Raw genomic sequence first — 21,296 nt, forward strand, 5'->3', positions numbered from 1 at the left:
AGCAACTTTTTCTCTGGTTTCTCTGTCTGTTTCCTAGTGCCGGTTTGAAGTTCCTGCAGTTTTCACTGTAAAGTCGAGTTGAAGCTTGTACCTCTCCATATATATGTATGGAATGGAGTTTGCAACTGAAAAGGAACTCTGTGTTCCCAACTAGCTATGTGAAGGACGGCTTTCACACACACCTATCTCTCAGAACTGAGCATGTGGAGAGACGTTCGTTCATCTAGCACAAAGGGAACGGGTTGCAGGAGCAACTTTTACTCTGGTTTCTCTGTCTGTTTCCTAGTGCCGGTTTGAAGTTCCTGCAGTTTTCACTGTAAAATCGAGATGAAGCTTGTACCTCTCCATATATATGTATGGAATGGAGTTTGCAACTGAAAAGAAACTCTGTGTTCCCAACTAGCTAGGTGAAGGACGGCTTTCACACACACCTATCTCTCAGAACTGAGCATGTGGAGAGACGTTCGTTCATCTACCACAAAGGGAACGGGTTGCAGTAGCAACTTTTACTCTGGTTTCTCTGTCTGTTTCCTAGTGCCGGTTTGAAGTTCCTGCAGTTTTCACTGTAAAATCGAGTTGAAGCTTGTACCTCTCCATATATATGTATGGAATGGATTTGGCAACTGAAAAGAAACTCTGTGTTCCCAACTAGCTAGGTGAAGGGCGGCTTTCACACACACCTATCTCTCAGAACTGAGCATGTGGAGAGACGTTCGTTCATCTAGCACAAAGGGAACGGGTTGCAGGAGCAACTTTTACTCTGGTTTCTCTGTCTGTTTCCTAGTGCCGGTTTGAAGTTCCTGCAGTTTTCACTGTAAAATCGAGTTGAAGCTTGTACCTCTCCATATATATGTATGGAATGGAGTTTGCAACTTAAAAGAAACTCTGTGTTCCCAACTAGCTAGGTGAAGGACGGCTTTCACACACACCTATCTATCAGAACTGAGCATGTGGAGAGACGTTCGTTCATCTAGCACAAAGGGAACGCGTTGCAGGAGCAACATTTACTCTGGTTTCTCTGTCTGTTTCCTAGTGCCGGTTTGAAGTTCCTGCAGTTTTCACTGTAAAATCGAGTTGAAGCTTGTACCTCTCCATATATATGTATGGAATGGAGTTGGCAACTGAAAAGAAACTCTGTGTTCCCAACTAGCTAGGTGAAGGGCGGCTTTCACACACACCTATCTCTCAGAACTGAGCATGTGGAGAGACGTTCGTTCATCTAGCACAAAGGGAACGGGTTGCAGGAGCAACTTTTACTCTGGTTTCTCTGTCTGTTTCCTAGTGCCGGTTTGAAGTTCCTGCAGTTTTCACTGTAAAATCGAGTTGAAGCTTGTACCTCTCCATATATATGTATCGAATGGAGTTTGCAACTTAAAAGAAACTCTGTGTTCCCAACTAGCTAGGTGAAGGACGGCTTTCACACACACATATCTCTCAGAACTGAGCATGTGGAGAGACGTTCGTTCATCTAGCACAAAGGGAACGGGTTGCAGGAGCAACTTTTTCTCTGGTTTCTCTGTCTGTTTCCTAGTGCCGGTTTAGAAGTTCCTGCAGTTTTCACTGTAAAGTCGAGTTGAAGCTTGTACCTCTCCATATATATGTATGGAATGGAGTTTGCAACTGAAAAGAAACTGTTGCTGTGTTCCCAACTAGCTAGGTGAAGGACGGCTTTCACACACACCTATCTCTCAGAACTGAGCATGTGGAGAGACGTTCGTTCATCTAGCACAAAGGGAACGGGTTGCAGGAGCAACTTTTTCTCTGGTTTCTCTGTCTGTTTCCTAGTGCCGGTTTGAAGTTCCTGCAGTTTTCACTGTAAAATCGAGTTGAAGCTTGTACCTCTCCATATATATGTATCGAATGTAGTTTGCAACTGAAAAGAAACTCTGTGTTCCCAACTAGCTAGGTGAAGGACGGCTTTCACACACACCTATCTCTCAGAACTGAGCATGTGGAGAGACGTTCGTTCATCTAGCACAAAGGGAACGGGTTGCAGGAGCAACTTTTTCTCTGGTTTCTCTGTCTGTTTCCTAGTGCCGGTTTGAAGTTCCTGCAGTTTTCACTGTAAAATCGAGTTGAAGCTTGTACCTCTCCATATATATGTATGGAATGGAGTTTGCAACTGAAAAGAAACTCTGTGTTCCCAACTAGCTAGGTGAAGGACGGCTTTCACACACACCTATCTCTCAGAACTGAGCATGTGGAGAGACGTTCGTTCATCTAGCACAAATGGAACGGGTTGCAGGAGCAACTTTTACTCTGGTTTCTCTGTCTGTTTCCTAGTGCCGGTTTGAAGTTCCTGCAGTTTTCACTGTAAAATCGAGTTGAAGCTTGTACCTCTCCATATATATGTATGGAATGTAGTTTCCAACTGAAAAGAAACTCTGTGTTCCCAACTAGCTAGGTGAAGGACGGCTTTCACGCACACCTATCTCTCAGAACTGAGCATGTGGAGAGACGTTCGTTCATCTAGCACAAAGGGAACGGGTTGCAGTAGCAACTTTTACTCTGGTTTCTCTGTCTGTTTCCTAGTGCCGGTTTGAAGTTCCTGCAGTTTTCACTGTAAAATCGAGTTGAAGCTTCTACCTCTCCATATATATGTATCGAATGGAGTTTGCAACTGAAAAGAAACTCTGTGTTCCCAACTAGCTAGGTGAAGGACGGCTTTCACACACACTTATCTCTCAGAACTGAGCATGTGGAGAAACGTTCGTTCATCTAGCACAAAGGGAACGGGTTGCAGGAGCAACTTTTACTCTGGTTTCTCTGTCTGTTTCCTAGTGTCGGTTTGAAGTTCCTGCAGTTTTCACTGCAAAATCGAGTTGAAGCTTCTACCTCTCCATATATATGTATGGAATGGAGTTTGCAACTGAAAAGAAACTCTGTGTTCCCAACTAGCTAGGTGAAGGACGGCTTTCACACACACCTATCTCTCAGAACTGAGCATGTGGAGAGACGTTCGTTCATCTAGCACAAAGGGAACGGGTTGCAGGAGCAACTTTTTCTCTGGTTTCTCTGTCTGTTTCCTAGTGCCGGTTTGAAGTTCCTGCAGTTTTCACTGTAAAATCGAGTTGAAGCTCCTACCTCTCCATATATATTTATGGAATGGAGTTTGCAACTGAAAAGAAACTCTGTGTTCCCAACTAGCTAGGTGAAGGACGGCTTTCACACACACCTATCTCTCAGAACTGAGCATGTGGAGAGACGTTCGTTCATCTAGCACAAAGGGAACGGGTTGCAGGAGCAACTTTTACTCTGGTTTCTCTGTCTGTTTCCTAGTGCCGGTTTGAAGTTCCTGCAGTTTTCACTGTAAAATCGAGTTGAAGCTTCTACCTCTCCATATATATGTATGGAATGGAGTTTGCAACTGAAAAGGAACTCTGTGTTCCCAACTAGCTAGGTGAAGGGCGGCTTTCACGCACATCTATCTCTCAGAACTGAGCATGTGGAGAGACGTTCGTTCATCTAGCACAAAGGGAACGGGTTGCAGGAGCAACTTTTACTCTGGTTTCTCTGTCTGTTTCCTAGTGCCGGTTTGAAGTTCCTGCAGTTTTCACTGTAAAATCGAGTTGAAACTTGTACCTCTCCATATATATGTATGGAATGGAGTTTGCAACTGAAAAGAAACTCTGTGTTCCCAACTAGCTAGGTGAAGGACGGCTTTCACGCACACCTATCTCTCAGAACTGAGCATGTGGAGAGACGTTCGTTCATCTAGCACAAAGGGAACGGGTTGCAGGAGCAACTTTTTCTCTGGTTTCTCTGTCTGTTTCCTAGTGCCGGTTTGAAGTTCCTGCAGTTTTCACTGTAAAATCGAGTTGAAGCTTGTACCTCTCCATATATATGTATGGAATGGAGTTTGCGACTAAAAAGAAACTCTGTGTTCCCAACTAGCTAGGTGAAGGACGGCTTTCACACACACCTATCTCTCAGAACTGAGCATGTGGAGAGACGTTCGTTCATCTAGCACAAAGGGAACGGGTTACAGTAGCAACTTTTACTCTGGTTTCTCTGTCTGTTTCCTAGTGCCGGTTTGAAGTTCCTGCAGTTTTCACTGTAAAATCGAGTTGAAGCTTGTACCTCTCCATATATATGTATGGAATGGAGTTGGCAACTGAAAAGAAACTCTGTGTTCCCAACTAGCTAGGTGAAGGGCGGCTTTCACACACACCTATCTCTCAGAACTGAGCATGTGGAGAGACGTTCGTTCATCTAGCACAAAGGGAACGGGTTACAGTAGCAACTTTTACTCTGGTTTCTCTGTCTGTTTCCTAGTGCCGGTTTGAAGTTCCTGCAGTTTTCACTGTAAAATCGAGTTGAAGCTTGTACCTCTCCATATATATGTATGGAATGGAGTTTGCAACTGAAAAGAAACTCTGTGTTCCCAACTAGCTAGGTGAAGGACGGCTTTCACACACACCTATCTCTCAGAACTGAGCATGTGGAGAGACGTTCGTTCATCTAGCACAAAGGGAACGGGTTGCAGTAGCAACTTTTACTCTGGTTTCTCTGTCTGTTTCCTAGTGCCGGTTTGAAGTTCCTGCAGTTTTCACTGTAAAATCGAGTTGAAGCTTCTACCTCTCCATATATATGTATCGAATGGAGTTTGCAACTGAAAAGAAACTCTGTGTTCCCAACTAGCTAGGTGAAGGACGGCTTTCACACACACCTATCTCTCAGAACTGAGCATGTGGAGAGACGTTCGTTCATCTAGCACAAAGGGAACGGGTTGCAGGAGCAACTTTTTCTCTGGTTTCTGTGTCTGTTTCCTAGTGTCGGTTTGAAGTTCCTGCAGTTTTCACTGTAAATTCGAGTTGAAGCTTGTACCTCTCCATATATATGTATGGAATGGAGTTTGCAACTGAAAAGAAACTGTTGCTGTGTTCCCAACTAGCTAGGTGAAGGACGGCTTTCACACACACCTATCTCTCAGAACTGAGCATGTGGAGAGACGTTCGTTCATCTAGCACAAAGGGAACGGGTTGCAGGAGCAACTTTTACTCTGGTTTCTCTGTCTGTTTCCTAGTGCCGGTTTGAAGTTCCTGCAGTTTTCACTGTAAAATCGAGTTTAAGCTTGTACCTCTCCATATATATGTATCGAATGTAGTTTGCAACTGAAAAGAAACTCTGTGTTCCCAACTAGCTAGGTGAAGGACGGCTTTCACACACACCTATCTCTCAGAACTGAGCATGTGGAGAGACGTTCGTTCATCTAGCACAAAGGGAACGGGTTGCAGGAGCAACTTTTTCTCTGGTTTCTCTGTCTGTTTCCTAGTGCCGGTTTGAAGTTCCTGCAGTTTTCACTGTAAAATCGAGTTGAAGCTTCAACCTCTCCATATATATGTATCGAATGGAGTTTGCAACTGAAAAGAAACTCTGTGTTCCCAACTAGCTAGGTGAAGGACGGCTTTCACACACACGTATCTCTCAGAACTGAGCATGTGGAGAGACGTTCGTTCATCTAGCACAAAGGGAACGGGTTGCAGGAGCAACTTTTTCTCTGGTTTCTGTGTCTGTTTCCTAGTGTCGGTTTGAAGTTCCTGCAGTTTTCACTGCAAAATCGAGTTGAAGCTTCTACCTCTCCATATATATGTATGGAATGGAGTTTGCAACTGAAAAGAAACTCTGTGTTCCCAACTAGCTAGGTGAAGGACGGCTTTCACACACACCTATCTCTCAGAACTGAGCATGTGGAGAGACGTTCGTTCATCTAGCACAAAGGGAACGGGTTGCAGGAGCAACTTTTTCTCTGGTTTCTCTGTCTGTTTCCTAGTGCCGGTTTGAAGTTCCTGCAGTTTTCACTGTAAAATCGAGTTGAAGCTCCTACCTCTCCATATATATTTATGGAATGGAGTTTGCAACTGAAAAGAAACTCTGTGTTCCCAACTAGCTAGGTGAAGGACGGCTTTCACACACACCTATCTCTCAGAACTGAGCATGTGGAGAGACGTTCGTTCATCTAGCACAAAGGGAACGGGTTGCAGGAGCAACTTTTACTCTGGTTTCTCTGTCTGTTTCCTAGTGCCGGTTTGAAGTTCCTGCAGTTTTCACTGTAAAATCGATTTGAAGCTTCTACCTCTCCATATATATGTATGGAATGGAGTTTGCAACTGAAAAGAAACTCTGTGTTCCCAACTAGCTAGGTGAAGGACGGCTTTCACACACACCTATCTCTCAGAACTGAGCATGTGGAGAGACGTTCGTTCATCTAGCACAAAGGGAACGGGTTGCAGGAGCAACTTTTTCTCTGGTTTCTCTGTCTGTTTCCTAGTGCCGGTTTGAAGTTCCTGCAGTTTTCACTGTAAAATCGAGTTGAAGCTTGTACCTCTCCATATATATGTATGGAATGGAGTTTGCAACTGAAAAGAAACTCTGTGTTCCCAACTAGCTAGGTGAAGGACGGCTTTCACGCACACCTATCTCTCAGAACTGAGCATGTGGAGAGACGTTCGTTCATCTAGCACAAAGGGAACGGGTTGCAGGAGCAACTTTTTCTCTGGTTTCTCTGTCTGTTTCCTAGTGCCGGTTTGAAGTTCCTGCAGTTTTCACTGTAAAATCGAGTTGAAGCTCCTACCTCTCCATATATATTTATGGAATGGAGTTTGCAACTGAAAAGAAACTCTGTGTTCCCAACTAGCTAGGTGAAGGACGGCTTTCACACACACCTATCTCTCAGAACTGAGCATGTGGAGAGACGTTCGTTCATCTAGCACAAAGGGAACGGGTTGCAGGAGCAACTTTTACTCTGGTTTCTCTGTCTGTTTCCTAGTGCCGGTTTGAAGTTCCTGCAGTTTTCACTGTAAAATCGATTTGAAGCTTCTACCTCTCCATATATATGTATGGAATGGAGTTTGCAACTGAAAAGAAACTCTGTGTTCCCAACTAGCTAGGTGAAGGACGGCTTTCACACACACCTATCTCTCAGAACTGAGCATGTGGAGAGACGTTCGTTCATCTAGCACAAAGGGAACGGGTTGCAGGAGCAACTTTTACTCTGGTTTCTCTGTCTGTTTCCTAGTGCCGGTTTGAAGTTCCTGCAGTTTTCACTGTAAATTCGAGTTGAAGCTTGTACCTCTCCATATATATGTATGGAATGGAGTTTGCAACTGAAAAGAAACTGTTGCTGTGTTCCCAACTAGCTAGGTGAAGGACGGCTTTCACACACACCTATCTCTCAGAACTGAGCATGTGGAGAGACGTTCGTTCATCTAGCACAAAGGGAACGGGTTGCAGGAGCAACTTTTACTCTGGTTTCTCTGTCTGTTTCCTAGTGCCGGTTTGAAGTTCCTGCAGTTTTCACTGTAAAATCGAGTTTAAGCTTGTACCTCTCCATATATATGTATCGAATGTAGTTTGCAACTGAAAAGAAACTCTGTGTTCCCAACTAGCTAGGTGAAGGACGGCTTTCACACACACCTATCTCTCAGAACTGAGCATGTGGAGAGACGTTCGTTCATCTAGCACAAAGGGAACGGGTTGCAGGAGCAACTTTTTCTCTGGTTTCTCTGTCTGTTTCCTAGTGCCGGTTTGAAGTTCCTGCAGTTTTCACTGTAAAATCGAGTTGAAGCTTCAACCTCTCCATATATATGTATCGAATGGAGTTTGCAACTGAAAAGAAACTCTGTGTTCCCAACTAGCTAGGTGAAGGACGGCTTTCACACACACGTATCTCTCAGAACTGAGCATGTGGAGAGACGTTCGTTCATCTAGCACAAAGGGAACGGGTTGCAGGAGCAACTTTTTCTCTGGTTTCTGTGTCTGTTTCCTAGTGTCGGTTTGAAGTTCCTGCAGTTTTCACTGCAAAATCGAGTTGAAGCTTCTACCTCTCCATATATATGTATGGAATGGAGTTTGCAACTGAAAAGAAACTCTGTGTTCCCAACTAGCTAGGTGAAGGACGGCTTTCACACACACCTATCTCTCAGAACTGAGCATGTGGAGAGACGTTCGTTCATCTAGCACAAAGGGAACGGGTTGCAGGAGCAACTTTTTCTCTGGTTTCTCTGTCTGTTTCCTAGTGCCGGTTTGAAGTTCCTGCAGTTTTCACTGTAAAATCGAGTTGAAGCTCCTACCTCTCCATATATATTTATGGAATGGAGTTTGCAACTGAAAAGAAACTCTGTGTTCCCAACTAGCTAGGTGAAGGACGGCTTTCACACACACCTATCTCTCAGAACTGAGCATGTGGAGAGACGTTCGTTCATCTAGCACAAAGGGAACGGGTTGCAGGAGCAACTTTTACTCTGGTTTCTCTGTCTGTTTCCTAGTGCCGGTTTGAAGTTCCTGCAGTTTTCACTGTAAAATCGATTTGAAGCTTCTACCTCTCCATATATATGTATGGAATGGAGTTTGCAACTGAAAAGAAACTCTGTGTTCCCAACTAGCTAGGTGAAGGACGGCTTTCACACACACCTATCTCTCAGAACTGAGCATGTGGAGAGACGTTCGTTCATCTAGCACAAAGGGAACGGGTTGCAGGAGCAACTTTTTCTCTGGTTTCTCTGTCTGTTTCCTAGTGCCGGTTTGAAGTTCCTGCAGTTTTCACTGTAAAATCGAGTTGAAGCTTGTACCTCTCCATATATATGTATGGAATGGAGTTTGCAACTGAAAAGAAACTCTGTGTTCCCAACTAGCTAGGTGAAGGACGGCTTTCACGCACACCTATCTCTCAGAACTGAGCATGTGGAGAGACGTTCGTTCATCTAGCACAAAGGGAACGGGTTGCAGGAGCAACTTTTTCTCTGGTTTCTCTGTCTGTTTCCTAGTGCCGGTTTGAAGTTCCTGCAGTTTTCACTGTAAAATCGAGTTGAAGCTCCTACCTCTCCATATATATTTATGGAATGGAGTTTGCAACTGAAAAGAAACTCTGTGTTCCCAACTAGCTAGGTGAAGGACGGCTTTCACACACACCTATCTCTCAGAACTGAGCATGTGGAGAGACGTTCGTTCATCTAGCACAAAGGGAACGGGTTGCAGGAGCAACTTTTACTCTGGTTTCTCTGTCTGTTTCCTAGTGCCGGTTTGAAGTTCCTGCAGTTTTCACTGTAAAATCGATTTGAAGCTTCTACCTCTCCATATATATGTATGGAATGGAGTTTGCAACTGAAAAGAAACTCTGTGTTCCCAACTAGCTAGGTGAAGGACGGCTTTCACACACACCTATCTCTCAGAACTGAGCATGTGGAGAGACGTTCGTTCATCTAGCACAAAGGGAACGGGTTGCAGGAGCAACTTTTACTCTGGTTTCTCTGTCTGTTTCCTAGTGCCGGTTTGAAGTTCCTGCAGTTTTCACTGTAAATTCGAGTTGAAGCTTGTACCTCTCCATATATATGTATGGAATGGAGTTTGCAACTGAAAAGAAACTGTTGCTGTGTTCCCAACTAGCTAGGTGAAGGACGGCTTTCACACACACCTATCTCTCAGAACTGAGCATGTGGAGAGACGTTCGTTCATCTAGCACAAAGGGAACGGGTTGCAGGAGCAACTTTTACTCTGGTTTCTCTGTCTGTTTCCTAGTGCCGGTTTGAAGTTCCTGCAGTTTTCACTGTAAAATCGAGTTTAAGCTTGTACCTCTCCATATATATGTATCGAATGTAGTTTGCAACTGAAAAGAAACTCTGTGTTCCCAACTAGCTAGGTGAAGGACGGCTTTCACACACACCTATCTCTCAGAACTGAGCATGTGGAGAGACGTTCGTTCATCTAGCACAAAGGGAACGGGTTGCAGGAGCAACTTTTTCTCTGGTTTCTCTGTCTGTTTCCTAGTGCCGGTTTGAAGTTCCTGCAGTTTTCACTGTAAAATCGAGTTGAAGCTTCTACCTCTCCATATATATGTATCGAATGGAGTTTGCAACTGAAAAGAAACTCTGTGTTCCCAACTAGCTAGGTGAAGGACGGCTTTCACACACACGTATCTCTCAGAACTGAGCATGTGGAGAGACGTTCGTTCATCTAGCACAAAGGGAACGGGTTGCAGGAGCAACTTTTTCTCTGGTTTCTCTGTCTGTTTCCTAGTGCCGGTTTGAAGTTCCTGCAGTTTTCACTGTAAAATCGAGTTGAAGCTCCTACCTCTCCATATATATTTATGGAATGGAGTTTGCAACTGAAAAGAAACTCTGTGTTCCCAACTAGCTAGGTGAAGGACGGCTTTCACACACACCTATCTCTCAGAACTGAGCATGTGGAGAGACGTTCGTTCATCTAGCACAAAGGGAACGGGTTGCAGGAGCAACTTTTACTCTGGTTTCTCTGTCTGTTTCCTAGTGCCGGTTTGAAGTTCCTGCAGTTTTCACTGTAAAATCGATTTGAAGCTTCTACCTCTCCATATATATGTATGGAATGGAGTTTGCAACTGAAAAGAAACTCTGTGTTCCCAACTAGCTAGGTGAAGGACGGCTTTCACGCACACCTATCTCTCAGAACTGAGCATGTGGAGAGACGTTCGTTCATCTAGCACAAAGGGAACGGGTTGCAGGAGCAACTTTTACTCTGGTTTCTCTGTCTGTTTCCTAGTGCCGGTTTGAAGTTCCTGCAGTTTTCACTGTAAAATCGAGTTGAAGCTTGTACCTCTCCATATATATGTATGGAATGGAGTTTGCAACTGAAAAGAAACTCTGTGTTCCCAACAAGCTAGGTGAAGGACGGCTTTCACGCACACCTATCTCTCAGAACTGAGCATGTGGAGAGACGTTCGTTCATCTAGCACAAAGGGAACGGGTTGCAGGAGCAACTTTTACTCTGGTTTCTCTGTCTGTTTCCTAGTGCCGGTTTGAAGTTCCTGCAGTTTTCACTGTAAAATCGAGTTGAAGCTTGTACCTCTCCATATATATGTATGGAATGGAGTTTGCAACTGAAAAGAAACTCTGTGTTCCCAACTAGCTAGGTGAAGGACGGCTTACACACACACCTGTCTCTCAGAACTGAGCATGTGGAGAGACCTTCGTTCATCTAGCACAAAGGGAACGGGTTGCAGGAGCAACTTTTTCTCTGGTTTCTCTGTCTGTTTCCTAGTGCCGGTTTGAAGTTCCTGCAGTTTTCACTGTAAAATCGAGTTGAAGCTTGTACCTCTCCTTATATATGTATGGAATGGAGTTTGCAACTGAAAAGAAACTCTGTGTTCCCAACTAGCTAGGTGAAGGACGGCTTTCACACACACCTATCTCTCAGAACTGAGCATGTGGAGAGACGTTCGTTCATCTAGCACAAAGGGAACGGGTTGCAGGAGCAACTTTTACTCTGGTTTCTCTGTCTGTTTCCTAGTGCCGGTTTGAAGTTCCTGCAGTTTTCACTGTAAAATCGAGTTGAAGCTTCTACCTCTCCATATATATGTATGGAATGGAGTTTGCAACTGAAAAGAAACTCTGTGTTCCCAACTAGCTAGGTGAAGGACGGCTTTCACACACACCTATCTCTCAGAACTGAGCATGTGGAGAGACGTTCGTTCATCTAGCACAAAGGGAACGGGTTGCAGGAGCAACTTTTTCTCTGGTTTCTCTGTCTGTTTCCTAGTGCCGGTTTGAAGTTCCTGCAGTTTTCACTGTAAAATCGAGTTGAAGCTTGTACCTCTCCATATATATGTATGGAATGGAGTTTGCAACTGAAAAGAAACTCTGTGTTCCCAACTAGCTAGGTGAAGGACGGCTTACACACACACCTGTCTCTCAGAACTGAGCATGTGGAGAGACGTTCGTTCATCTAGCACAAAGGGAACGGGTTGCAGGAGCAACTTTTTCTCTGGATTCTCTGTCTGTTTCCTAGTGCCGGTTTGAAGTTCCTGCAGTTTTCACTGTAAAATCGAGTTGAAGCTTGTACCTCTCCTTATATATGTATGGAATGGAATTTGCAACTGAAAAGAAACTCTGTGTTCCCAACTAGCTAGGTGAAGGACGGCTTACACACACACCTGTCTCTCAGAACTGAGCATGTGGAGAGACGTTCGTTCATCTAGCACAAAGGGAACGGGTTGCAGGAGCAACTTTTACTCTGGTTTCTCTGTCTGTTTCCTAGTGCCGGTTTGAAGTTCCTGCAGTTTTCACTGTAAAATCGAGTTGAAGCTTGTACCTCTCCATATATATGTATGGAATGGAGTTTGCAACTGAAAAGAAACTCTGTGTTCCCAACTAGCTATGTGAAGGGCGGCTTTCACGCACACCTATCTCTCAGAACTGAGCATGTGGAGAGACGTTCGTTCATCTAGCACAAAGGGAACGGGTTGCAGGAGCAACTTTTACTCTGGTTTCTCTGTCTGTTTCCTAGTGCCGGTTTGAAGTTCCTGCAGTTTTCACTGTAAAATCGAGTTGAAGCTTCTACCTCTCCATATATATGTATGGAATGGAGTTTGCAACTGAAAAGAAACTCTGTGTTCCCAACTAGCTAGGTGAAGGACGGCTTTCACACACACCTATCTCTCAGAACTGAGCATGTGGAGAGACGTTCGTTCATCTAGCACAAAGGGAACGGGTTGCAGGAGCAACTTTTTCTCTGGATTCTCTGTCTGTTTCCTAGTGCCGGTTTGAAGTTCCTGCAGTTTTCACTGTAAAATCGAGTTGAAGCTTGTACCTCTCCATATATATGTATGGAATGGAGTTTGCAACTGAAAAGAAACTCTGTGTTCCCAACTAGCTAGGTGAAGGACGGCTTACACACACACCTGTCTCTCAGAACTGAGCATGTGGAGAGACGTTCGTTCATCTAGCACAAAGGGAACGGGTTGCAGGAGCAACTTTTACTCTGGTTTCTCTGTCTGTTTCCTAGTGCCGGTTTGAAGTTCCTGCAGTTTTCACTGTAAAATCGAGTTGAAGCTTCTACCTCTCCATATATATGTATGGAATGGAGTTTGCAACTGAAAAGAAACTCTGTGTTCCCAACTAGCTAGGTGAAGGACGGCTTTCACACACACCTATCTCTCAGAACTGAGCATGTGGAGAGACGTTCGTTCATCTAGCACAAAGGGAACGGGTTGCAGGAGCAACTTTTTCTCTGGATTCTCTGTCTGTTTCCTAGTGCCGGTTTGAAGTTCCTGCAGTTTTCACTGTAAAATCGAGTTGAAGCTTGTACCTCTCTATATATATGTATGGAATGGAGTTTGCAACTGAAAAGAAACTCTGTGTTCCCAACTAGCTAGGTGAAGGACGGCTTTCACACACACGTATCTCTCAGAACTGAGCATGTGGAGAGACGTTCGTTCATCTAGCACAAAGGGAACGGGTTGCAGGAGCAACTTTTACTCTGGTTTCTCTGTCTGTTTCCTAGTGTCGGTTTGAAGTTCCTGCAGTTTTCACTGCAAAATCGAGTTGAAGTTTCTACCTCTCCATATATATGTATGGAATGGAGTTTGCAACTGAAAAGAAACTCTGTGTTCCCAACTAGCTAGGTGAAGGACGGCTTTCACACACACCTATCTCTCAGAACTGAGCATGTGGAGAGACGTTCGTTCATCTAGCACAAAGGGAACGGGTTGCAGGAGCAACTTTTTCCCTGGTTTCTCTGTCTGTTTCCTAGTGCCGGTTTGAAGTTCCTGCAGTTTTCACTGTAAAATCGAGTTGAAGCTCCTACCTCTCCATATATATGTATGGAATGGAGTTTGCAACTGAAAAGAAACTCTGTGTTCCCAACTAGCTAGGTGAAGGACGGCTTTCACACACACCTATCTCTCAGAACTGAGCATGTGGAGAGACGTTCGTTCATCTAGCACAAAGGGAACGGGTTGCAGGAGCAACTTTTACTCTGGTTTCTCTGTCTGTTTCCTAGTGCCGGTTTGAAGTTCCTGCAGTTTTCACTGTAAAATCGAGTTGAAGCTTCTACCTCTCCATATATATGTATGGAATGGAGTTTGCAACTGAAAAGGAACTCTGTGTTCCCAACTAGCTAGGTGAAGGGCGGCTTTCACGCACACCTATCTCTCAGAACTGAGCATGTGGAGAGACGTTCGTTCATCTAGCACAAAGGGAACGGGTTGCAGGAGCAACTTTTACTCTGGTTTCTCTGTCTGTTTCCTAGTGCCGGTTTGAAGTTCCTGCAGTTTTCACTGTAAAATCGAGTTGAAGCTTCTACCTCTCCATATATATGTATCGAATGGAGTTTGCAACTGAAAAGAAACTCTGTGTTCCCAACTAGCTAGGTGAAGGACGGCTTTCACGCACACCTATCTCTCAGAACTGAGCATGTGGAGAGACGTTCGTTCATCTAGCACAAAGGGAACGGGTTGCAGGAGCAACTTTTTCTCTGGTTTCTCTGTCTGTTTCCTAGTGCCGGTTTGAAGTTCCTGCAGTTTTCACTGTAAAATCGAGTTGAAGCTTGTACGTCTCCATATATATGTATGGAATGGAGTTTGCGACTGAAAAGAAACTCTGTGTTCCCAACTAGCTAGGTGAAGGACGGCTTTCACACACACCTATCTCTCAGAACTGAGCATGTGGAGAGACGTTCGTTCATCTAGCACAAAGGGAACGGGTTGCAGGAGCAACTTTTACTCTGGTTTCTCTGTCTGTTTCCTAGTGCCGGTTTGAAGTTCCTGCAGTTTTCACTGTAAAATCGAGTTGAAGCTTGTACCTCTCCATATATATGTATGGAATGGATTTTGCAACTGAAAAGAAACTCTGTGTTCCCAACTAGCTAGGTGAAGGACGGCTTTCACACACACCTATCTCTCAGAACTGAGCATGTGGAGAGACGTTCGTTCATCTACCACAAAGGGAACGGGTTGCAGTAGCAACTTTTACTCTGGTTTCTCTGTCTGTTTCCTAGTGCCGGTTTGAAGTTCCTGCAGTTTTCACTGTAAAATCGAGTTGAAGCTTGTACCTCTCCATATATATGTATGGAATGGAGTTGGCAACTGAAAAGAAACTCTGTGTTCCCAACTAGCTAGGTGAAGGGCGGCTTTCACACACACCTATCTCTCAGAACTGAGCATGTGGAGAGACGTTCGTTCATCTAGCACAAAGGGAACGGGTTACAGTAGCAACTTTTACTCTGGTTTCTCTGTCTGTTTCCTAGTTCCGGTTTGAAGTTCCTGCAGTTTTCACTGTAAAATCGAGTTGAAGCTTGTACCTCTCCATATATATGTATGGAATGGAGTTTGCAACTGAAAAGAAACTCTGTGTTCCCAACTAGCTAGGTGAAGGACGGCTTTCACACACACCTATCTCTCAGAACTGAGCATGTGGAGAGACGTTCGTTCATCTAGCACAAAGGGAACGGGTTGCAGGAGCAACTTTTACTCTGGTTTCTCTGTCTGTTTCCTAGTGCCGGTTTGAAGTTCCTGCAGTTTTCACTGTAAAATCGAGTTGAAGCTTCTACCTCTCCATATATATGTATGGAATGGAGTTTGCAACTGAAAAGAAACTCTGTGTTCCCAACTAGCTAGGTGAAGGACGGCTTTCACGCACACCTATCTCTCAGAACTGAGCATGTGGAGAGACGTTCGTTCATCTAGCACAAAGGGAACGGGTTGCAGTAGCAACTTTTACTCTGGTTTCTCTGTCTGTTTCCTAGTGCCGGTTTGAAGTTCCTGCAGTTTTCACTGTAAAATCGAGTTGAAGCTTCTACCTCTCCATATATATGTATCGAATGGAGTTTGCAACTGAAAAGAAACTCTGTGTTCCCAACTAGCTAGGTGAAGGACGGCTTTCACACACACCTATCTCTCAGAACTGAGCATGTGGAGAGACGTTCGTTCATCTAGCACAAAGGGAACGGGTTGCAGGAGCAACTTTTACTCTGGTTTCTCTGTCTGTTTCCTAGTGCCGGTTTGAAGTTCCTGCAGTTTTCACTGTAAAATCGAGTTGAAGCTTCTACCTCTCCATATATATGTATGGAATGGAGTTTGCAACTGAAAAGGAACTCTGTGTTCCCAACTAGCTAGGTGAAGGGCGGCTTTCACGCACACCTATCTCTCAGAACTGAGCATGTGGAGAGACGTTCGTTCATCTAGCACAAAGGGAACGGGTTGCAGGAGCAACTTTTACTCTGGTTTCTCTGTCTGTTTCCTAGTGCCGGTTTGAAGTTCCTGCAGTTTTCACTGTAAAATCGAGTTGAAGCTTGTACCTCTCCATATATATGTATCGAATGGAGTTTGCAACTGAAAAGAAACTCTGTGTTCCCAACTAGCTAGGTGAAGGACGGCTTTCACACACACCTATCTCTCAGAACTGAGCATGTGGAGAGACGTTCGTTCATCTACCACAAAGGGAACGGGTTGCAGTAGCAACTTTTACTCTGGTTTCTCTGTCTGTTTCCTAGTGCCGGTTTGAAGTTCCTGCAGTTTTCACTGTAAAATCGAGTTGAAGCTTGTACCTCTCCATATATATGTATGGAATGGAGTTGGCAACTGAAAAGAAACTCTGTGTTCCCAACTAGCTAGGTGAAGGGCGGCTTTCACACACACCTATCTCTCAGAACTGAGCATGTGGAGAGACGTTCGTTCATCTAGCACAAAGGGAACGGGTTACAGTAGCAACTTTTACTCTGGTTTCTCTGTCTGTTTCCTAGTTCCGGTTTGAAGTTCCTGCAGTTTTCACTGTAAAATCGAGTTGAAGCTTGTACCTCTCCATATATATGTATGGAATGGAGTTTGCAACTGAAAAGAAACTCTGTGTTCCCAACTAGCTAGGTGAAGGACGGCTTTCACACACACCTATCTCTCAGAACTGAGCATGTGGAGAGACGTTCGTTCATCTAGCACAAAGGGAACGGGTTGCAGGAGCAACTTTTACTCTGGTTTCTCTGTCTGTTTCCTAGTGCCGGTTTGAAGTTCCTGCAGTTTTCACTGTAAAATCGAGTTGAAGCTTCTACCTCTCCATATATATGTATGGAATGGAGTTTGCAACTGAAAAGAAACTCTGTGTTCCCAACTAGCTAGGTGAAGGACGGCTTTCACGCACACCTATCTCTCAGAACTGAGCATGTGGAGAGACGTTCGTTCATCTAGCACAAAGGGAACGGGTTGCAGTAGCAACTTTTACTCTGGTTTCTCTGTCTGTTTCCTAGTGCCGGTTTGAAGTTCCTGCAGTTTTCACTGTAAAATCGAGTTGAAGCTTCTACCTCTCCATATATATGTATCGAATGGAGTTTGCAACTGAAAAGAAACTCTGTGTTCCCAACTAGCTAGGTGAAGGACGGCTTTCACACACACCTATCTCTCAGAACTGAGCATGTGGAGAGACGTTCGTTCATCTAGCACAAAGGGAACGGGTTGCAGGAGCAACTTTTACTCTGGTTTCTCTGTCTGTTTCCTAGTGCCGGTTTGAAGTTCCTGCAGTTTTCACTGTAAAATCGAGTTGAAGCTTCTACCTCTCCATATATATGTATGGAATGGAGTTTGCAACTGAAAAGGAACTCTGTGTTCCCAACTAGCTAGGTGAAGGGCGGCTTTCACGCACACCTATCTCTCAGAACTGAGCATGTGGAGAGACGTTCGTTCATCTAGCACAAAGGGAACGGGTTGCAGGAGCAACTTTTACTCTGGTTTCTCTGTCTGTTTCCTAGTGCCGGTTTGAAGTTCCTGCAGTTTTCACTGTAAAATCGAGTTGAAGCTTGTACCTCTCCATATATATGTATCGAATGGAGTTTGCAACTGAAAAGAAACTCTGTGTTCCCAACTAGCTAGGTGAAGGACGGCTTTCACGCACACCTATCTCTCAGAACTGAGCATGTGGAGAGACGTTCGTTCATCTAGCACAAAGGGAACGGGTTGCAGGAGCAACTTTTTCTCTGGTTTCTCTGTCTGTTTCCTAGTGCCGGTTTGAAGTTCCTGCAGTTTTCACTGTAAAATCGAGTTGAAGCTTGTACCTCTCCATATATATGTATGGAATGGAGTTTGCGACTGAAAAGAAACTCTGTGTTCCCAACTAGCTAGGTGAAGGACGGCTTTCACACACACCTATCTCTCAGAACTGAGCATGTGGAGAGACGTTCGTTCATCTAGCACAAAGGGAACGGGTTGCAGGAGCAACTTTTACTCTGGTTTCTCTGTCTGTTTCCTAGTGCCGGTTTGAAGTTCCTGCAGTTTTCACTGTAAAATCGAGTTGAAGCTTGTACCTCTCCATATATATGTATGAAATGGAGTTTGCAACTGAAAAGAAACTCTGTGTTCCCAACTATCTAGGTGAAGGACGGCTTTCACACACACCTATCTCTCAGAACTGAGCATGTGGAGAGACGTTCGTTCATCTACCACAAAGGGAACGGGTTGCAGTAGCAACTTTTACTCTGGTTTCTCTGTCTGTTTCCTAGTGCCGGTTTGAAGTTCCTGCAGTTTTCACTGTAAAATCGAGTTGAAGCTTGTACCTCTCCATATATATGTATGGATTGGAGTTGGCAACTGAAAAGAAACTCTGTGTTCCCAACTAGCTAGGTGAAGGACGGCTTTCACACACACCTATCTCTCAGAACTGAGCATGTGGAGAGACGTTCGTTCATCTAGCACAAAGGGAACGGGTTGCAGGAGCAACTTTTACTCTGGTTTCTCTGTCTGTTTCCTAGTGCCGGTTTGAAGTTCCTGCAGTTTTCACTGTAAAATCGAGTTGAAGCTTCTACCTCTCCATATATATGTATGGAATGGAGTTTGCAACTGAAAAGGAACTCTGTGTTCCCAACTAGCTAGGTGAAGGACGGCTTTCACACACACCTATCTCTCAGAACTGAGCATGTGGAGAGACGTTCGTTCATCTAGCACAAAGGGAACGGGTTGCAGGAGCAACTTTTACTCTGGTTTCTCTGTCTGTTTCCTAGTGCCGGTTTGAAGTTCCTGCAGTTTTCACTGTAAAATCGAGTTGAAGCTTCTACCTCTCCATATATATGTATGGAATGGAGTTTGCAACTGAAAAGGAACTCTGTGTTCCCAACTAGCTAGGTGAAGGGCGGCTTTCACGCACACCTATCTCTCAGAACTGAGCATGTGGAGAGACGTTCGTTCATCTAGCACAAAGGGAACGGGTTGCAGGAGCAACTTTTACTCTGGTTTCTCTGTCTGTTTCCTAGTGCCGGTTTGAAGTTCCTGCAGTTTTCACTGTAAAATCGAGTTGAAGCTTCTACCTCTCCATATATATGTATGGAATGGAGTTTGCAACTGAAAAGAAACTCTGTGTTCCCAACTAGCTAGGTGAAGGACGGCTTTCACGCACACCTATCTCTCAGAACTGAGCATGTGGAGAGACGTTCGTTCATCTAGCACAAAGGGAACGGGTTGCAGGAGCAACTTTTTCTCTGGTTTCTCTGTCTGTTTCCTAGTGCCGGTTTGAAGTTCCTGCAGTTTTCACTGTAAAATCGAGTTGAAGCTTGTACCTCTCCATATATATGTATGGAATGGAGTTTGCGACTGAAAAGAAACTCTGTGTTCCCAACTAGCTAGGTGAAGGACGGCTTTCACACACACCTATCTCTCAGAACTGAGCATGTGGAGAGACGTTCGTTCATCTAGCACAAAGGGAACGGGTTGCAGGAGCAACTTTTACTCTGGTTTCTCTGTCTGTTTCCTAGTGCCGGTTTGAAGTTCCTGCAGTTTTCACTGTAAAATCGAGTTGAAGCTTGTACCTCTCCATATATATGTATGGAATGGATTTTGCAACTGAAAAGAAACTCTGTGTTCCCAACTAGCTAGGTGAAGGACGGCTTTCACACACACCTATCTCTCAGAACTGAGCATGTGGAGAGACGTTCGTTCATTTACCACAAAGGGAACGGGTTGCAGTAGCAACTTTTACTCTGGTTTCTCTGTCTGTTTCCTAGTGCCGGTTTGAAGTTCCTGCAGTTTTCACTGTAAAATCGAGTTGAAGCTTGTACCTCTCCATATATATGTATGGAATGGAGTTGGCAACTGAAAAGAAACTCTGTGTTCCCAACTAGCTAGGTGAAGGGCGGCTTTCACACACACCTATCTCTCAGAACTGAGCATGTGGAGAGACGTTCGTTCATCTAGCACAAAGGGAACGGGTTACAGTAGCAACTTTTACTCTGGTTTCTCTGTCTGTTTCCTAGTGCCGGTTTGAAGTTCCTGCAGTTTTCACTGTAAAATCGAGTTGAAGCTTGTACCTCTCCATATATATGTATGGAATGGAGTTTGCAACTGAAAAGAAACTCTGTGTTCCCAACTAGCTAGGTGAAGGACGGCTTTCACACACACCTATCTCTCAGAACTGAGCATGTGGAGAGACGTTCGTTCATCTAGCACAAAGGGAACGGGTTGCAGTAGCAACTTTTACTCTGGTTTCTCTGTCTGTTTCCTAGTGCCGGTTTGAAGTTCCTGCAGTTTTCACTGTAAAATCGAGTTGAAGCTTCTACCTCTCCATATATATGTATCGAATGGAGTTTGCAACTGAAAAGAAACTCTGTGTTCCCAACTAGCTAGGTGAAGGACGGCTTTCACACACACCTATCTCTCAGAACTGAGCATGTGGAGAGACGTTCGTTCATCTAGCACAAAGGGAACGGGTTGCAGGAGCAACTTTTTCTCTGGTTTCTGTGTCTGTTTCCTAGTGTCGGTTTGAAGTTCCTGCAGTTTTCACTGTAAATTCGAGTTGAAGCTTGTACCTCTCCATATATATGTATGGAATGGAGTTTGCAACTTAAAAGAAACTGTTGCTGTGTTCCCAACTAGCTAGGTGAAGGACGGCTTTCACACACAACTATCTCTCAGAACTGAGCATGTGGAGAGACGTTCGTTCATCTAGCACAAAGGGAACGGGTTGCAGGAGCAACTTTTTCTCTGGTTTCTCTGTCTGTTTCCTAGTGCCGGTTTGAAGTTCCTGCAGTTTTCACTGTAAAATCGAGTTGAAGCTTGTACCTCTCCATATATATGTATGGAATGGAGTTTGCAACTGAAAAGAAACTCTGTGTTCCCAACTAGCTAGGTGAAGGACGGCTTTCACACACACCTATCTCTCAGAACTGAGCATGTGGAGAGACGTTCGTTCATCTAGCACAAATGGAACGGGTTGCAGGAGCAACTTTTACTCTGGTTTCTCTGTCTGTTTCCTAGTGCCGGTTTGAAGTTCCTGCAGTTTTCACTGTAAAATCGAGTTGAAGCTTGTACCTCTCCATATATATGTATGGAATGTAGTTTGCAACTGAAAAGAAACTCTGTGTTCCCAACTAGCTAGGTGAAGGACGGCTTTCACGCACACCTATCTCTCAGAACTGAGCATGTGGAGAGACGTTCGTTCATCTAGCACAAAGGGAACGGGTTGCAGTAGCAACTTTTACTCTGGTTTCTCTGTCTGTTTCCTAGTGCCGGTTTGAAGTTCCTGCAGTTTTCACTGTAAAATCGAGTTGAAGCTTCTACCTCTCCATATATATGTATC

This window comes from Camelus bactrianus, chromosome 25 (assembly GCF_048773025.1).
Source record: "Camelus bactrianus isolate YW-2024 breed Bactrian camel chromosome 25, ASM4877302v1, whole genome shotgun sequence".
NCBI classification, from domain to species: Eukaryota; Metazoa; Chordata; class Mammalia; order Artiodactyla; family Camelidae; genus Camelus; species Camelus bactrianus.